Raw genomic sequence first — 16,425 nt, forward strand, 5'->3', positions numbered from 1 at the left:
GATATGAAAATATGGAACAAATACCAATCAGAAGGAGGATTAAGATAAAGTAATCCATCCCCCAAATCATTACACATACCTCAACATATGCATATGTTTCATAATGAAACATATGCATATGTTGAGGTATGTGTAATGAGTTCGTTGTATTTACCAGTTCCCTAAGGAAAGTTTCTCATTGAATGTCCCCATTTAGGTTAAAGCGGAGTGTATTTGTGTTAGAAACGTCCCCAAAAGTCATAAGTATATGGCATTCTAATGACTATAGTTGGATATGCTTTGGGATTTTTTTAAAAGATGTTATCATGTTCCTTTTTTCTGTATAAATCTACCTATAAAGTCAACAAACAATTTATCAGTGATCTCCTCACTCAAGTAAGGTTTATTGTTGTAAAATCCTTCATTATGTCTAAGATTTGAAAATATGGAACAAATACCAATCAGAATGAGGACTAAGATAAAGCAATCCATCCCCCAAATCATTACACATATCTTAATATATGCAGATGTTTAATAATCAGAGTTCATTGTATTAACCAGTTCCCTAAGGAAAGTTTCCCATTGAATGTCCCCATTTAGGTTAAAGCGGAGTGTATTTGTGTTAGAAACGTCCCCAAAAGTCATAAGCATATGGCATACTAATGACTATAGTTGGATATGTTGCGGGATTTTTTTTCTAAAAATAGTATCATGTCCCTTTTTCAGTATAAATCTATCCATGAAGTCTGTAAACAATTTATCAATGATCCCCACACTCTAGCAAGGGTTATGTTAAAAAAAAAACCTTCACTATGTCTAAGATTTAAAAATACGGAACAAATACCAATCAGAATGAGGACTAAGATAAAGAAATCCATCCGAAAAGTAGTTACACATACCTTAACATATGCAGATGTTTAATAATCAGAGTTTATTGTATTAACCAGTTTCCTAAGGAAAGTTTCCCATTGAATGTCCCCATTTACGTTAACGCGGAGTGTTTTTGTGTTAGAAACGTCCCCAAAAGTCATAAGAGTCAGGTATACCAATAACTATTGTTGCATATGTTTTTGCAATTTTTAAATGGAGGTATATTTCTGTATTTAGTATTAATCTACCCTTGAGATCAGTGACAAAACCGTTAATGGTCACTGATCGTTAATGACTATCAGTTAATGATCACTGTACTCTGGTAGTATATCAATTCAATTTCATTTATGTATATCCTTTTGATTGTCCTCATTCAGGTTAACGCAGTGCATTTTTGTTAGAAATGTCCCCGGAAGTCATAAGAGTCATCTTCTTTGGCAGTTTTTAATTGTCGCTTGTCTATTTGTTATTCATGTTAAATCTACTCGTAACATCAGTGAAAACTAAAATTAAGATATCCATTCTAAAATCGTACAGCTTGTCTTATCACTCACAGATCTTTAATACTGTACTTATTGGTGCCCTGATGTAAAGGATATTTTGATTGCTTCTAATGTAGGTTAAAGTAGTGTGTTTATTAATAATTAAATTAAATCTTTTATGATAGGTTTGGATAGTTTCTGAAAATCAAATGAACTCTTGGTAATTGTGTTCAAATTATCTGTGTTAACAATTCATAGGTGAAATTAGAAATTTCTTTTAGTTTAAATAGAATATAAAAACTAGTTTAACTGTCTAATGTTTGCCTATTTAACTGATGTTTATCTACTCAAGACTAACCAAGCTGAAGCAGCATCATGAGAAATGCCTGAAATGTAAAAAAAAATTGATCTGCAAAATCCAGATTCCTCAAGCAATGAGATTGAGTCTCTTCTGTCAGGTATGGAGCCAACAAAAACACAATAGAACAAGAAAACGGATCAAGATGAAGACAGGGGACCAGGGACTTCTTCCCAGTGAACATATTTGGAAGCAAAGTTCTTGCCTTACAATTTGCTGGTAACAAACACTCAATAGTACAGATGATTTTTTTTTATCCAAGTTTCTCTGCATTAATGATGTGCATATAAACTCCCAAAACAACACAGTAGTAATAAATGCAGTCAAAAATTTAAATTGTTCTGTGGCCGAGACATTGGACATAGTTTTGATTTCTTCAAGATAAATAGAGACCTTAATTATTGTTTAGATTATTGTTAGATTGGGTAGTTAACATTACATTGTACTTTGAAGGAATTGCCTTTAAGGGAAGTATGGTCCCCAAAACTGACATAAAATAACTTGTGTATGTGTGTATTGCTGAAGACCCCGAATGGAAGTAAGGTCCCCAAAAGTGGCATAAAATAGTTTGTGTATGTGTGTGTCGCCGAAGACCCCAAATGGAAGTAAGGTCCCCAAAAGTGGCATAAAATAGTTTTTTTTATCTGTGTATCGCTGAAGACCCCAAAGGGGACATTAAACATTCCAAGTCCCCAATGGGAAGGTAAAAATACTGTCTGGACAAAAGTTGCTTAAAATTAAAATCTCAAGTGATTTTTTATTTCTGTGGTCTTGGAGGAGTAAAACTGAGTTGCCAGCTTGCTTCTAAACCATACAGAAAGTGGTGTCCCCAAAGGGGGGGAGTTAAGATATGCGACCCCAAACGGGACTTAAGCGAGTATGTGTGTGTGTGTGTGTGTGTGTGTGTGTGTGGTCAGCACATTCTCGGACCAGGGCTCCTCCCTGAACAGAGGCAACTTCTGTGTGCATGATATTATAACCGCTTATCTTAGTAAGAGAAATCAAACATTTGCAATCCAAAAGACAAAATGATCAAGCAACCGGAAGTTGCCTGGAGGAGGTTGTCAAGTTGAGTACAGAACACACCCCATGAGTAAATAGACATTCATTGACACTTGGCCAGTTGATTTTTTATATGTAAATCCAATAACCTACACGTGCAGGTATGAGCCAAGTGCACAAAGCATCATAAAGACAAAAGTAAATCTGCTTTTGAGCACTGTAGGAGATTCATTCTCCTGCACACAGCTCTGCTTTTGAAACAAAATTCTGCTTAAATCAATCAGACTTTTGACAGTGCGAAGCCAAAAGGGAGAAGGTCGCATTGAACACACTACAGCATGACACCACCTCACTGATTGGCAGGTTCAGTTTACTGTGTTACTCTAAGATGCATCAGGGCAGCACCATATTTGTTTACACTTATTTAAACTTTCCTAAATAATTTGATTTTTGATGTGTAGCAGTGGAATTACTGACAATTTAGTTCTTATATGGATTTTCCATAAAAATTTTTTAACATGATTTTGTAAAATATGAACAAATAGACATAAAACATGTTTCTGTCAGATGTCACTCAGTAGATGGCTGCAGAGCACCTCACTGTGGGTTCATGTCTAGTATAAGTTACTGTTAGGTTTGTGCAGCTAACCAGTTGATTAACTTTATTTAGATGTGTGACACCTAAACACGAGACTGCGTTTAGCATTTGCATCTCACTGTGGAGCCTGAATCTTAGCATGTGTTCAGGGTGTGTACAGAAGAGTATGTACACATGTGTTAAACTGTAAGAAGTTGACAGGAATGATTAATGCGGAGGAAAGTGTAGTGTAGTGTCCTTATTTATGCTAATTTCAAACCACCTTTGTTCAAATTCAAATTCAAATTCAAATTCAAATTTTATTTGTCACGTACACAGTCATACACAGTACGATATGTAGTGAAATGCTTGGACAACTGCTCGTGACCTAAAGAAAACAAAAAAGGAAAAGGCTATGAATAAGATAGGAAATAAATATGAAAAATTAAAAAGGGTAAATTTAACTAGGAAGGAATAAAATATAAATTAAGGTTAAAAATGAAATAACTGTACAACACAAATTAGAATGAAGGGTAAATTTAACTGTGAAAGAATAAGATAAAGATAAATATATAAATTAAAGTTGAAAATAAAATAACTGTACAACAAAATACACAATATAGAACTATATAAGAATGTATGAAGAAATCTAAATATAAATAAATATATACACAATAACAGCAGCTGTACAAGTATTAACCGGAAATGAAGAATATAGTGACCAGTGTTGTGCAAAACCAAAGTCCAGAAAGTCCAGTGTGTGTGTAAGAACCATATGTGTGGGTCAGTACTGTGTGGTGGTGTGATTGAGAGACCGTATCGCCTGCGGGAAGAAGCTCCTCCTCAGTCTCTCTGTGTTGGTCTTCAGGGAGCGGAGCAAAACAAACTCTTTTGTTTGTAACAACTTCTACAAAAATATTAAATCTTTTCCAGTGACATTTGCCCTATTGGTAGTTTTTTCAGCAGACCAAAGCAGCGGATAAGAAAAGCATGACCACTATGAGGAAAAATAAAGAAAATTGCACCATTGTTCCTTTAGCCTAGTGTGTATTTTCTGTGTGATGCAAAATACAGAGGTGAGTGCTTTCTGACTCACCGTAAGTCCAGGAACTCCTTGAACTACTGATTAGTGTACAACGATTTAAGATGTTTGTTTTTTCATATATTCTCCATTTGTATTTCTTCACTCTATGTTTTTCTACAACTCACCCAGGTACTGGGTTAGACTGGAACTCATTATTGTTAACATCAGTTAATTAATTCTGTGATGCAGTTAAACAGGTCATAAACAATAATAAATGCAGTTGAAATACAGGCATTTTTTGTCCTTTGTCAAATGTAGGAAACTTGTACTAATATGCTGTGAAGTCCACATAAATACCATTAATAGAGTTATCAGAATCTGAATACGTTATTAATCCCTGAGGAAATTATGTGGTCACAGTTTGCTCCAAGGACATAAGAACAGTGACTGATGGGAGTGCAGAATCGAATGGCCCTTGACATGTTGTTGGCGGAGAAAAGGGGGCGTCTGTGCTATGTTCGGAGACATGTGCTGCACCTTTATCCCCAAAGATAATTCTGCCCCAGATGGCTCAGTAACCCGAGCTCTGGAGGGCCTGGAAATTTGTCTAAAACGATGCATGAGCACTCAGGTATCGGAAACCCAGTGGAGTCCTGGGTGGCATCCGTGTTTGGACGGTAGAAAGGTTTGGCTATGTCAGCAATGGTTTCATTCGCTACACTTTTAGGGATACTGGTCACCTGTGGTTGTTGTGTCATTCCCTGTGTCAACGGATTGTTGGTAAAAATGATGGCTAGGGTTGCGGACCCTGGACGGGTGGATTCAATCTACCTGAGGAACTTAGATGCCATAGAATGGGCCGAGGAGTGATACAACACGAGGTGTGGTGACATTCCTTTTGGAATGTCAAAGGAGGGAATGTGGAGATCCAGAAATTCTTTTATTGCTGCCATATAATCTGCATCATTATAATTGCATTAATAACATTCTTTACAGCATTATTCCAACCATCCATCCTCATTATTTCATCTAATAATATTTCTCACAGTATTGATATTGGATTAAAGTTGTTGATTGAAGATGTCCATTTGAGGATCCTTCCATTATGTTAACTTTTATTACAAGTACGGTTGGAAGTATTTTATACACATTGCATATCTGTGCTTATTTTGAGTTGATGTTCGGTTCATTAAGGGTCTTAGGCTTCACTGGCGTGACTGTCCAGGTGATACATGCTGAGGGAAACTAGAACATAGAAGGATAACTGCAATGCATGCTTACAGTACATATAATACATATAATCTAGGAATAGGCCTGAGCAGAGGCCCAAATGTTTCCAGCTTCTTGTTGCAAACCTGTTGCATTTTATTCTACTTGGTAACAGATGAGCAGAGTCAAGAATTAGCCTCAGAGACCCTGAGGGCTTAAGATTATTACCTTGTATGTCTGTTTATAGCTATTAAAGATGTACAAGATGTACGATTAACTGTGACTATTGTCTGGAACCTATTTTAATCTGTCATTGACGCCATGGGGGGGGGGGGGGCGTGTACCCCACTGCTTTATAAGTGTCCACAACATGTATTTTGGTCAGAAGACATATGTTGATGTTTTCTCTGGGCTGTTAATAAACTCATCGTTTGATTGCACTTTTCTGGGGCAGTGCATTTGTTGCAGCATATAATGTGTTTTTCTGGATACACTGTGCTTTTTCAGCATTCAAAGATTGATGACACCGTGTCAGAGCTGGCTATGAATTTCAGAAGGATCAGGCCTTAACTTAACAGAAAAGTTATCAATAGTTCTTTTCTTATTACAGCTACATCCACTTCTCTCAGGCCTAGGCTGCTCACTAGGGCTGGGCATCATCACTAATTTCTATAATCCATTCGATTCCGGTTCTCAAAGTCCTGATTTGATTCAATTTAGCCTCAGACAGTCAGAAATATTATAATTCTGATCATTTATCAGTACTGATACACATGAGACTTCTTCAGAATTGTGAACATCGCAGCAGATGCCTTCGTGTGAAAGTAACTGAGAATAAAACACAGAAAAACATGAAGGAGACTTTCCTGGTCTGGCTTTTTATAGCAGATAACCTTAAAAATATTCTGCAATTTTGCATAATTTTAAGAAATTTAAATTTCGTCAGTATTGAACAGCAGAAATTAGGCTTTCTTGTCCGAGGTCATTTAAGTGAAAAAAGAAAAAGACAGCGCTGTAAACAATGGTAGACTGGTGGGTAATAAACGAATGAATAATGCAGAAAACAGATTTGAGACGGGAAACTGTTCTTGAAGTACAGAGAGAGAGCTGTGCAGGAACGGTGATTTTTATCGTGGTGGAAGCAAAACTCATGACAACATTGATCAAATGTGAAGTGCAGTTTGCTGCTTCTTTTGCTGCTTCTTTTGCTGCTTCTTTTGCTGCTTCTTTTGCCGCTTCTTTTGCTGTTGGCTCTGTGAATTTTGGTTGGAGAGAGACAAAACCTGCAGCTCAGAATCAGCGCAAAAAGACGTAAACACAGAGCGGACCGGACGCATCAGAATCGCTGAGCTCCGACCGTGTATGGGCCGTCGGGTGAGAAAGCCGAGAAAGACAAAGCTGATTCTGATGCGTCGGGTCGCTCTGTGTTTACGTCTTTGTGTGGAATCCGTTAATGAATTGATATCACTTTATTCAAGCTACTCACCTCTTTCTTCCACCTGCACTTTCAACTGGACCACGGCCAATCAGAGAGGTCCCACCCCTGACTATCTCTGATTGGTTTAGTCCACGATAGGGGCAAAATGTGTGTCTGTTGTTGACCACACGGAGAGTTGCAGAGATTTTTTTTTTTTGTTACCCGAACAGTTGGTCGCACAGGTGCGACCAAATATGTCCAAAAACCTCTCATGTTCAGCTGTTTTTTTGTAAAAAGATAACAATGTTAGCCTTTTCTGCAGCTATGGGGCATATATGGTATCACTCTTAGCTGGAAGCAGTGCTTAATCAATGGAAAAAACACAAACTTTGTCCAAAAACCTCTCATGTTTAACTGTTTCCCTCTTTTTCTTTGGTCATTTTAGCCTTTTTGGCCAGGGTGAAGGGAGTATCTGCCATCAAACAAGAAGACAGCCGCATGTAGCTATGATGATGTTTGCTAGTTCACCTTACCTGCATTAATGTAATAACGTGGTTAGCCTATTCAACGTAAATTACACACGAACAACATTAAGCTACTCACGCAGAGAAGAACGGCTGCTGCTGCATCATCATCCTCATCATTTCTGCTACACTGGCAGGGCTAGGGGCCAGGACTCTCCTCTTCGGGTTTTTGGGGGATGTTGCTAACTCCGGGTCCGATAACAGGCACCACACCCGCAGTAGATGTGCTCGATGTGAGTTCTCGCAGCAAGCTATCAAATATGGTGCATTTATCGGCTGTTAAAAAAATGCTACACGTCGCCAGGTGTTTCATCAGATTCGAGGTGCTACCTCCTTTGCACAGTATCAGCTTAAAGCACTTGTTGCAGGCTGCTGAGTTTGCATCTTTTGCTGTGAAGTACAGCCAGACTATTGACTGCTTCGCCTTGGGCATTTTTAATCTGTAGCTCTGCTCTAAAGGAACATACGTACCTGGGTCCGCCTACTACACTTGCAAAGGTAAAATGATTGGCTAGAATTCAAAGTGTGTGACATCTCAGGGGGAAAAAAGCACCGAAATATGCGCTGCTTTTCGGTCTGGTTACTACCGTTTATGTCAGAACTGGTGCCATAATGGCACCAGATACCGGTACTCAGGAGAAGTGGTTCTTCCAGAGGTTTGTTCCTGTTAAAAGGGAGCCTTTGGCAGTCCAACAGTCTTGAAGGAGTTCCCTGAGATGCTGAGAAGTTGTTGGCCCTTTTGCCTTCACAATGCTGTCCATCACATCCCAAACCATCTCAATTTAGGTCAGGTGACAGTGGAGGTCAGGCCCTCTGGCACTCCATCACTCTCCATCTTGGTCAAATAGCCCTTACTAAATGCAACTAAATGCAAGCTGGATGGGATGGCATGTTACTGCAGGATGCTGTGGTAGCCATGCTGGTTCAGTGTGCCTTCAATTTGGAATAAATCCCCAACAGCACCAGCAAAGCCTGACTGCCTGACAACAAAACTGATGATGCCAACCTCATTAAGAAGGCAAGAATTCCACAAATGAACCCTGACATGCTCACCTGTGAGGTGAAAACCATTTCAGGTGACTACATCATGAAACTCTTTAAGAAAATGCCAAGGTTTTGCAGCGCTGTCAACAAAACAATTATCTTTGCTACATAATTCCATATATTTTGCTTCATATATTTGAAGTAGTCAGTATGTATCTATAATGTAGAACGTGGTAAAAATAAAGAAAAACCATTAAATGAGAAGGTGTGTCCAAACTTTTGAATTGTGATATAAACATAAAAGTATGTAGTAACCATGGTTAACCCAGGCCTTTTCAATGAAAAAAATATTTAAATAGGCAAGCAATACATCATGTTATAATCTAATGCAGGGGTGTCAAACTCAATTGCACACTTTAGGTTGCAGGCCAAATAAGATAAACATTTATTGAAAACCCCAAAATTATTTTTTTAACTAGAAATATGAATAAAAACAGACATTTTTATTATTCCAGAAAAGGTTTAGAAAAAATAAACTTCAACTTTAAATATTTTGCTCTCCATAAAAATATATCCTGTCAAAATTATGCAAGTTAGAAATATGAACATGCTGCCAAAACCCCAGAAGAAATAAATGAAAATTGTGCTTTAAAGTAAATGCTAAAATAACTTCAAGATTTTGTTGCTATTATGCCATTTTATAAAAAATTAAATAAACTTAAAATATTTTGGTCTTCATAAAATATCTCCTGTCAAAATGATACAAATTCAAAATATGAACATGATGCAAAAAAAAAAATCCCAAAAATATAAATAAAATTTCTGCTTTCTGCAAAAGTTAAAGTAACAACAAATCAAAATGTTCAGTTTTCTTTGCTTTTTGCCATTTTGTCAGACCTGGATGCTTGCCATCTTCTTATGGCAACAAGTTCATTTAATTCAATTCAATTTTATTTATATAGCGCCAAATCACAACATAAGTCACCTCAAGGCGCTTCATAGATACAGAGAAAAACCCAACAATCATATGACCCCCTATGAGCAAGCACTTTGGCAACAGTGGGAAGGAAAAACTCCCTTTTAACAGGAAGAAACCTCCGGCAGAACCAGGCTCAGGGAGGGGCGGCCATCTGCTGCGACCGGTTGGGGTGAGAGAAGGAAGACAGGATAAAGACATGCTGTGGAAGAGAGACAGAGGTTAATAACAGATATGATTCAATGCAGAGAGGTCTGTTAACACATAGTGAGTGAGAAAGGTGACTGGAAAGGAAAAACTCAATGCATCATGGGAATCCCCCGGCAGCCTAAGTCTATTGCAGCATAACTAAGGGAGGATTCAGGGTCACCTGGTCCAGCCCTAACTATATGCTTTAGCAAAAAGGAAAGTTTGAAGCCTAATCTTGAAAGTAGAGATAGTGTCTGTCTCCTGAATCCAAACTGGAAGCTGGTTCCACAGAAGAGGGGCCTGAAAACTGGAGGCTCTGCCTCCCATTCTACTTTTAAATACTCTAGGAACAACAAGTAGGCCTGCAGAGCGAGAGCGAAGTGCTCTAATAGGGTGATATGGTACTACAAGGTCATTAAGATAAGATGGGGCCTGATTATTTAAGACCTTGTATGTGAGGAGCAGGATTTTGAATTCAATTCTGGATTTAACAGGAAGCCAATGAAGGGAAGCCAAAACAGGAGAAATATGCTCTCTCTTTCTAGTCCCTGTCAGGACTCTTGCTGCAGCATTTTGGATCAGCTGAAGGCTTTTCAGTGAGTTTTTTGGACATCCTGATAATAATGAATTACAGTCGTCCAGCCTGGAAGTAATAAATGCGTGAACTAGTTTTTCAGCGTCACTCTGAGACAGGATATTTCTAATTTTAGAGATGATGCGCAAATGGAAGAACGCAGTCTTACATATTTGTTTAATATGTGCATTTAAGTTTGGTGTGCAGTGCGCTCAGTTTATCAACAAAGCGCGCATTTGGGAACACTGTTGTGCCGACTTGGTTCAACATTACTTGGCAACAGGGACAGTGAGGCAAGTTGCACTGGTGCATTTGTGACTCCTATAAGAGCAGCCAACGAACCTCTGTATGATAAGGAATGTTGGCCAACTCTGAATCTATTTCCTGCATAAAAGACTGAAATTGACGTTGATTTAAACATTTAGCTCGGCTCAAATTTACGGTTTGCGTTACGGTGCTCATTACATGCTCTATTTTTAGGACTTTACCACACAGTGTTTTCTGGTGTATGATACAGTGATACTGTTTACTCAGCGGTACAGTTCTCCCCATGCATCACCCAATCAGCAATCGTATTTCTGCTCAGGCTCACATTTATGGGCACAAATTGTGGTCATAAATATTTTGAACTTGTAAATCAGGATTTGTATGTGTAAAAAGAATTTGTGTGTGTGTAAAAAAGACTTGTGTGTGGACTTAGCCAAAAAATACGTGTGAAACTCTGCACTCAAGTGGCCAATGTCATGTCAATCACAATTTAACTATCCAATCAGAGAACAGGAGGGCTTGGCTATTGGAGGGGTGCGAGAGAGAGAGAGAGAAACCAAAAAAACCACGGCTCCCAATAAAGATCCAGCTCGCATCGTTCACTTTAAAGAGTTGGCTCTAAGAGCTATTTCGTTCGCGACCGACACATCACTACTGCCCAGCAACAACACAAAGTAAGCCATTCCTTTTGTGTTCAGCCCCCAGACCCACTTTTCCAGGTCCTGATCATGAAGCAGTAAGAACAGTACCTGTACTAGTGCTTAGATACAGGGAACTTTTCAGTCAGTGGTTCTAGCTAGTCTAGTACCAAGAGGAGTGGCACAGGACTAAAATAAGCTGCGCACATGGTGAGGAGAAGGATTATCCCATGGCTGAGGTGGCCCAAAACGTTGATTCTGTTCATCTGGATGTAGTGTTTTCAGTGGGAGACACGTTTCGTCACTCATCCAAGTGACTTCTTCAGTCTCAGCTGACTGCAGGTTTCCTCAATCTTATAAAGAGTACATTTGCATAATGACTGAAGTTAGCAAGGAACTGACCTCGCAGCCCATTGTTCATTCAGTGCTGCTGGTTTCAGTCATTATTCAGCTGGGACTGAAGAAGTCGCTTGGATGAGTGACGAAATGTTTCTCCCACTGAAAACACTGCATCCAGATAAAGAGAATCAACTTTTTGGAATTTACTTACCTGGATGATCGAGCATGCATCAAGATGGCTGAGGTGTATTTGACTGTAGACAGACATTTCTTTTGCCGGTGGCGTTAGCACCCAGGCTACCACATGCTGTCATGTTGGGCTTAGATATACCTACACTGCTAGATTTGGTTTCTACTGAAGTTCCTGGACATGAAGCAAAACTTACAGAATCAAGAAATTATTCTGTAGGCACAGCCAGAAAGTGCAATCCCTAGTTTGATTACCACAAGAGCTCAATTGAGTGCAATTGACCCACTGAAAAACTTTGGCTGGGCACAAAGACGAAGGGATACATTTATGGTTAGATGTTGTAGACCAGAGTCCCAAACACCGTCTGGAACTTGATATACCACCAGATATCTCTTCACTTCAGAGGGCATGACACAAAGTCATGGAACTTGGTCATTCTGCACCTTGGGCAGGTCATCTTGGTTTTCAGAAATCTCTACTTAGACTGGCTTGTTGCTTTGTGTGGCCTGGCATGTATACTGAGGTACAGCAGTTTTGTAAGTCTTGTCAGATATGTCAACTCACCCTAAGTGAAGGAGTGGCCCACGTCCATCTTCAGCCATTGCCTGTCATAGATGCACATTTCGAAAGAATAGGAATGAATGTAGGTGGGGCCCCTTGAAGTTTGTCAGGTAATCGTTACATCTTGGTCATTTGTGATTATGCTACTCGTTATCCTGATGTTTTCCCCAAAGATCAGTGAAAACTAGACATGTTGCTAATTGTCTGCTGCAGTTGTTTTCTAGGGTAGGTATAGCTAAAGAGGTCCTCACAGACTGTGGCACAAATTTCCAGTCTAAACTTCTACAGCAGGTATATAAACTACTTGGCATAAAGGGTATTAAAACCACCCTTTACCACCCCCAGTCAGAAGGACTGGTGGAGTGTTTTAACCAGTCACTAAAAAACATGCTGCGCAAATTTGTAACAGAAACTGGCTTAGACTGGGACCAGTGGCTGCCTTACTTGTTGTTTGACTATTGTGAAGTGCCACAAGCCTCAACAGGATTTTCACCATTTGAACTGTTTTATGGCCGCCAGGTGAGAGGTCCACTTGACCTGCTAAAAGAACAATGAGAGAATCCAAAGCCTGATGGAGAGAATGTGGTGGCTTATGTGCTGAAAGTGATAGAGAGACAAAAACAAATGAAAATACTGGCACAGCAAAACATGAAAGTGGCTCAAAACAAACAGAAAACTTGGTATGAAAAGAAGGCCAGGGGCCCGTTCTTCGTACCTCGCTAAGTAGGTTAGCCGGATTAGATTGTTGACGATTTCGCGTGATCCTGGATCAGTCGGTTCCCCGAAGCTCATCCGGGACTTGCTGTCATAGCAACAGAGCCGTAAGCGTAAACCTGCTCGGGAGCAGGTTTACTTTATGTAAACAGGATTAGATCGCGGCCACGCAGGTATGTCCGCTTCATTTATACGAAAGCAACAGCGATAAATAAATAACATCAATGTAACTGAAGATAATGCAGCACTTGATCCTTTTATTGATGTCACACAGATACATACAGGTCATTTCCTAAAAAAGGGAAATGTACTATTAACATTCTATTACATGTATGTGATTATTACAGATGTAATTCATATTTCAGAGTAGTAATTGTAAATTACTTCGTGTAATCAAGATGAGAGACCACGGCTATAAAAGCCAAGGTGGATTTGGGAAGCCTGTCGCAGCCATGTCCTGTCCGTTTACGCGAGCAACCCATTGCGGAAGGTGCAAGATTGATAAGGAGAGTCCTCAGAATTCAGCGTATATTGCGGGACAGACAGGATCCTTTAGCTCAGCGCGACAGTGTGCTCATTGAGAGATATCGATTTTCCCGTGAGGATATTATTTACTTAACCAACTTGTTGACGAGGGGGTGCAGGACCACCACCTGTCTTTTTTTGCTCTGCCCTTTTCTTGGTTGCTGTTATAAACAAACAGATTATTTCAGGGTCTCTTTTCAAGAGACTAAAAGCAATATAAGTGATAAATATTACCATTCTGTAGAATATTCTTATATTTCACTTTTACTTGTTCCCATGTTCTAGTGGGTCCTGTTGTGGCTCTAATGTGAAAGAGGATATAATATAACAATATAATATAATGTAATATAATATTGGATAATATAGTGTAATATAATAAATCTACCCTACCGCCTACTGGTCTTGGCCAGAGGGGCCGATGGCGCAATATGGCAGCCTCGCTTCTGTCAGTCTGCCCCAGGGCAGCTGTGGCTACAACCGTAGCTGCCTCCACCAGTGTGTGAATGTGAGAGTGAATGAATAGTGGCATTGTAAAGCGCTTTGGGTGCCTTGAAAAGCGCTATATAAATCCAATATATTATTATTATTATTATTAAATTACTTACGAGTTTAATTTGTCAGCAACTTTCTGCCAGCCCTCTCTCCTTGCTTTTGCAGCCTTTGCAGTGTTCCCTTGCGTTCTGATTAAACTCTGAAACTCCTGAAATCCCTCACTCAGGAGTTCTTGCTCTGCTGCCGAAAAATACCGAGCCGAGCGCGCTCCTTCGACATTTTCGCCGACCAATCAGAGGGTTGCCGATCAATGTTTCTACTATCGATGCGTAGCCCCTTTTATGACACCCAGTGATGTCACATTACTGCGTCCAGCTGTACTAATCGTCAACAGCAGGTGTGTTCGGGGAACCGGATTAGCGAGCTCACGGTTAGCGCGATGATTTGATCTTGGATGTGTCATTTGATCTTGGATGTAGTAAGCGACGTACGAAGAACGGGCCCCAGGGAAAGGACTTTCCAACCAGGACAGCAGGTGTCACTGTTGCTTCCTACAACGGACAGCAAACTACTAGCAGGGGTGGCAAGGACCATACAAATTTAAAAAATGCCTCAGCAATGTCAACTATAGGCTGTACATGCCTTACAGGAGGAAGAAACATCAGGTCTTCCATATTAACCTGTTAAAAGAATTCCAGCAGCAGCAGCTGCCCACCATACACAAGAAACACCAGCAGCAGCTGTCAATGCAGCCTACGCAGCAGGTAAAACAACATCTTGTTCAGGTGGTTAAGGAAGAAGAAGAAGATGGAAAACATTTTTTTCCCACAAGAAAATCGGTGCAGCGTTTAGTGTCACTGACCCATCTCAAGCCTTCCCAACAGGATGATCTAAGGGGTCTTCTGGATCCAAATTTGTTCCAGAAAAACTTGGTTTTACAAAACTGGTACAACACAAATCCAGTTGAGGGACAAAGCTCAGCCCTGCAGGAAATTCTACAGAATTCCTGAATGCCTGGTGCCACAGCTGAATAAGGAAATTGACGAGTGAATGGTGTAGCCCAATTGTTCTGGTCCCTATCCCTAAAAAGGATGGAACACTGAGGTTCTGCATTGACTTGAGATATCTCAACTCTGTCTCAAAGTTTGATCCCTATCTGATGCCTCGTATTGATGAACTTTTGGAAAGGCTGGGGAGAAGTAAGTACATACACCACTCTTGACCTAAGCAAGGGTTACTGGCAGGTGGCCCTAGCTCCAGAGGCAAAGGAACTAACAGCCTTCAAAACCCTGTTTGGGCTGTTTCAGGTGAGGGTGATGCCTGTTAGTCTCCAGGGGGCACCAGTAATGTTTCAGCAGCTGATGGATCAGGTCTTGATGGATGTGTCAGACTTCACTGCAGCATACTTAGATGATGTAATGATATTTAGCCAGACCTGGGAGGAGCATGTGGCTCACCTGCGACACGTTCTGAAGCTGGTCAAATCTGCTGGTTTTACTATCAATCCTCACAGTTGTAAGATCGCACAAAGCCAGGTGGAGTACCTTGGATATGTGATTGGACATGGACAGGTGAAGCCTGTAGTGGGGAAAATGGAAGCAATCCATGCATATCCAGTACCTACAACAAAGAGGATGGTGTGGGCATTTATAGGCTTAGTGGGATGGTACAGTAAATTCATCTTCCACTTTGCAGAGAGGACAGCACCTGTCACTGACTTGACAAAAGCGTTGGCACCAAATCAGGTCAAGTGGACAAAAGACTGTGACAGAGCTTTCAATGACCTTAAGTCAGCCATCATGAATGACTCTGTTCTACATAGCCAGATTTCAATCAGCCTTCCACACTGCAGACAGATGCCTCTGGAGTGTGGCATAGGAGCTGAACTGCTGCAGGAGGTGGAGGGCGAAAGGCGTTCAGTTGTTTGCCTCAGCAGGAAGCTTCAGGAAAAAGAATCTAGATACTCCACTGTAGTAAAGGAGTGTCTTGCATGGAGGAGCTGCATGGCTCTAACACGTTAACGAGCTAACCGTGCTAACGAGCTAACAGCACTAACACGTTGACGCCGTACAGCCCCTCGCACGGGGCGATCCGCGTTAACTTGCTAACGGAGATTTCCCAAGTGAGTATGGGAAACGTGATGCTAGCATTGTAGATATTGTATGTATGGCAGTGATGTTTCGTCAGGACAAGCAAGGCCAGCACTGCTTGCTTGTCAAAACTAATAATGGACATGAATGAAATTTGTACCATGAAAAAAACAAAAACTTTGACAATAATGGAGAGTGGACAGCAGCTCTGATCATGTCCGATTCAATCGACTGGGCAAGCTAACCAGGTGCAGGTCCAGCTGCATTTTCAGATTAGAAACCAATGAGAGTGTCTAAATCTAATACCTTTAAACAGCTGTTTCACCAGCACTCTACTATACTCCGATTAATATTTTTAATCATACCTGTAGATATTGAAAGGGTTTGTTTTGAAATAGATTTCAAAACAATCAAGCTGTAGGCCTGTGTTTCTGACCATATGAA

This window comes from Rhamphochromis sp. 'chilingali' (genome assembly GCF_963969265.1).
Source record: "Rhamphochromis sp. 'chilingali' genome assembly, chromosome: 18".
In the NCBI taxonomy this organism is placed as follows: domain Eukaryota; kingdom Metazoa; phylum Chordata; class Actinopteri; order Cichliformes; family Cichlidae; genus Rhamphochromis; species Rhamphochromis sp. 'chilingali'.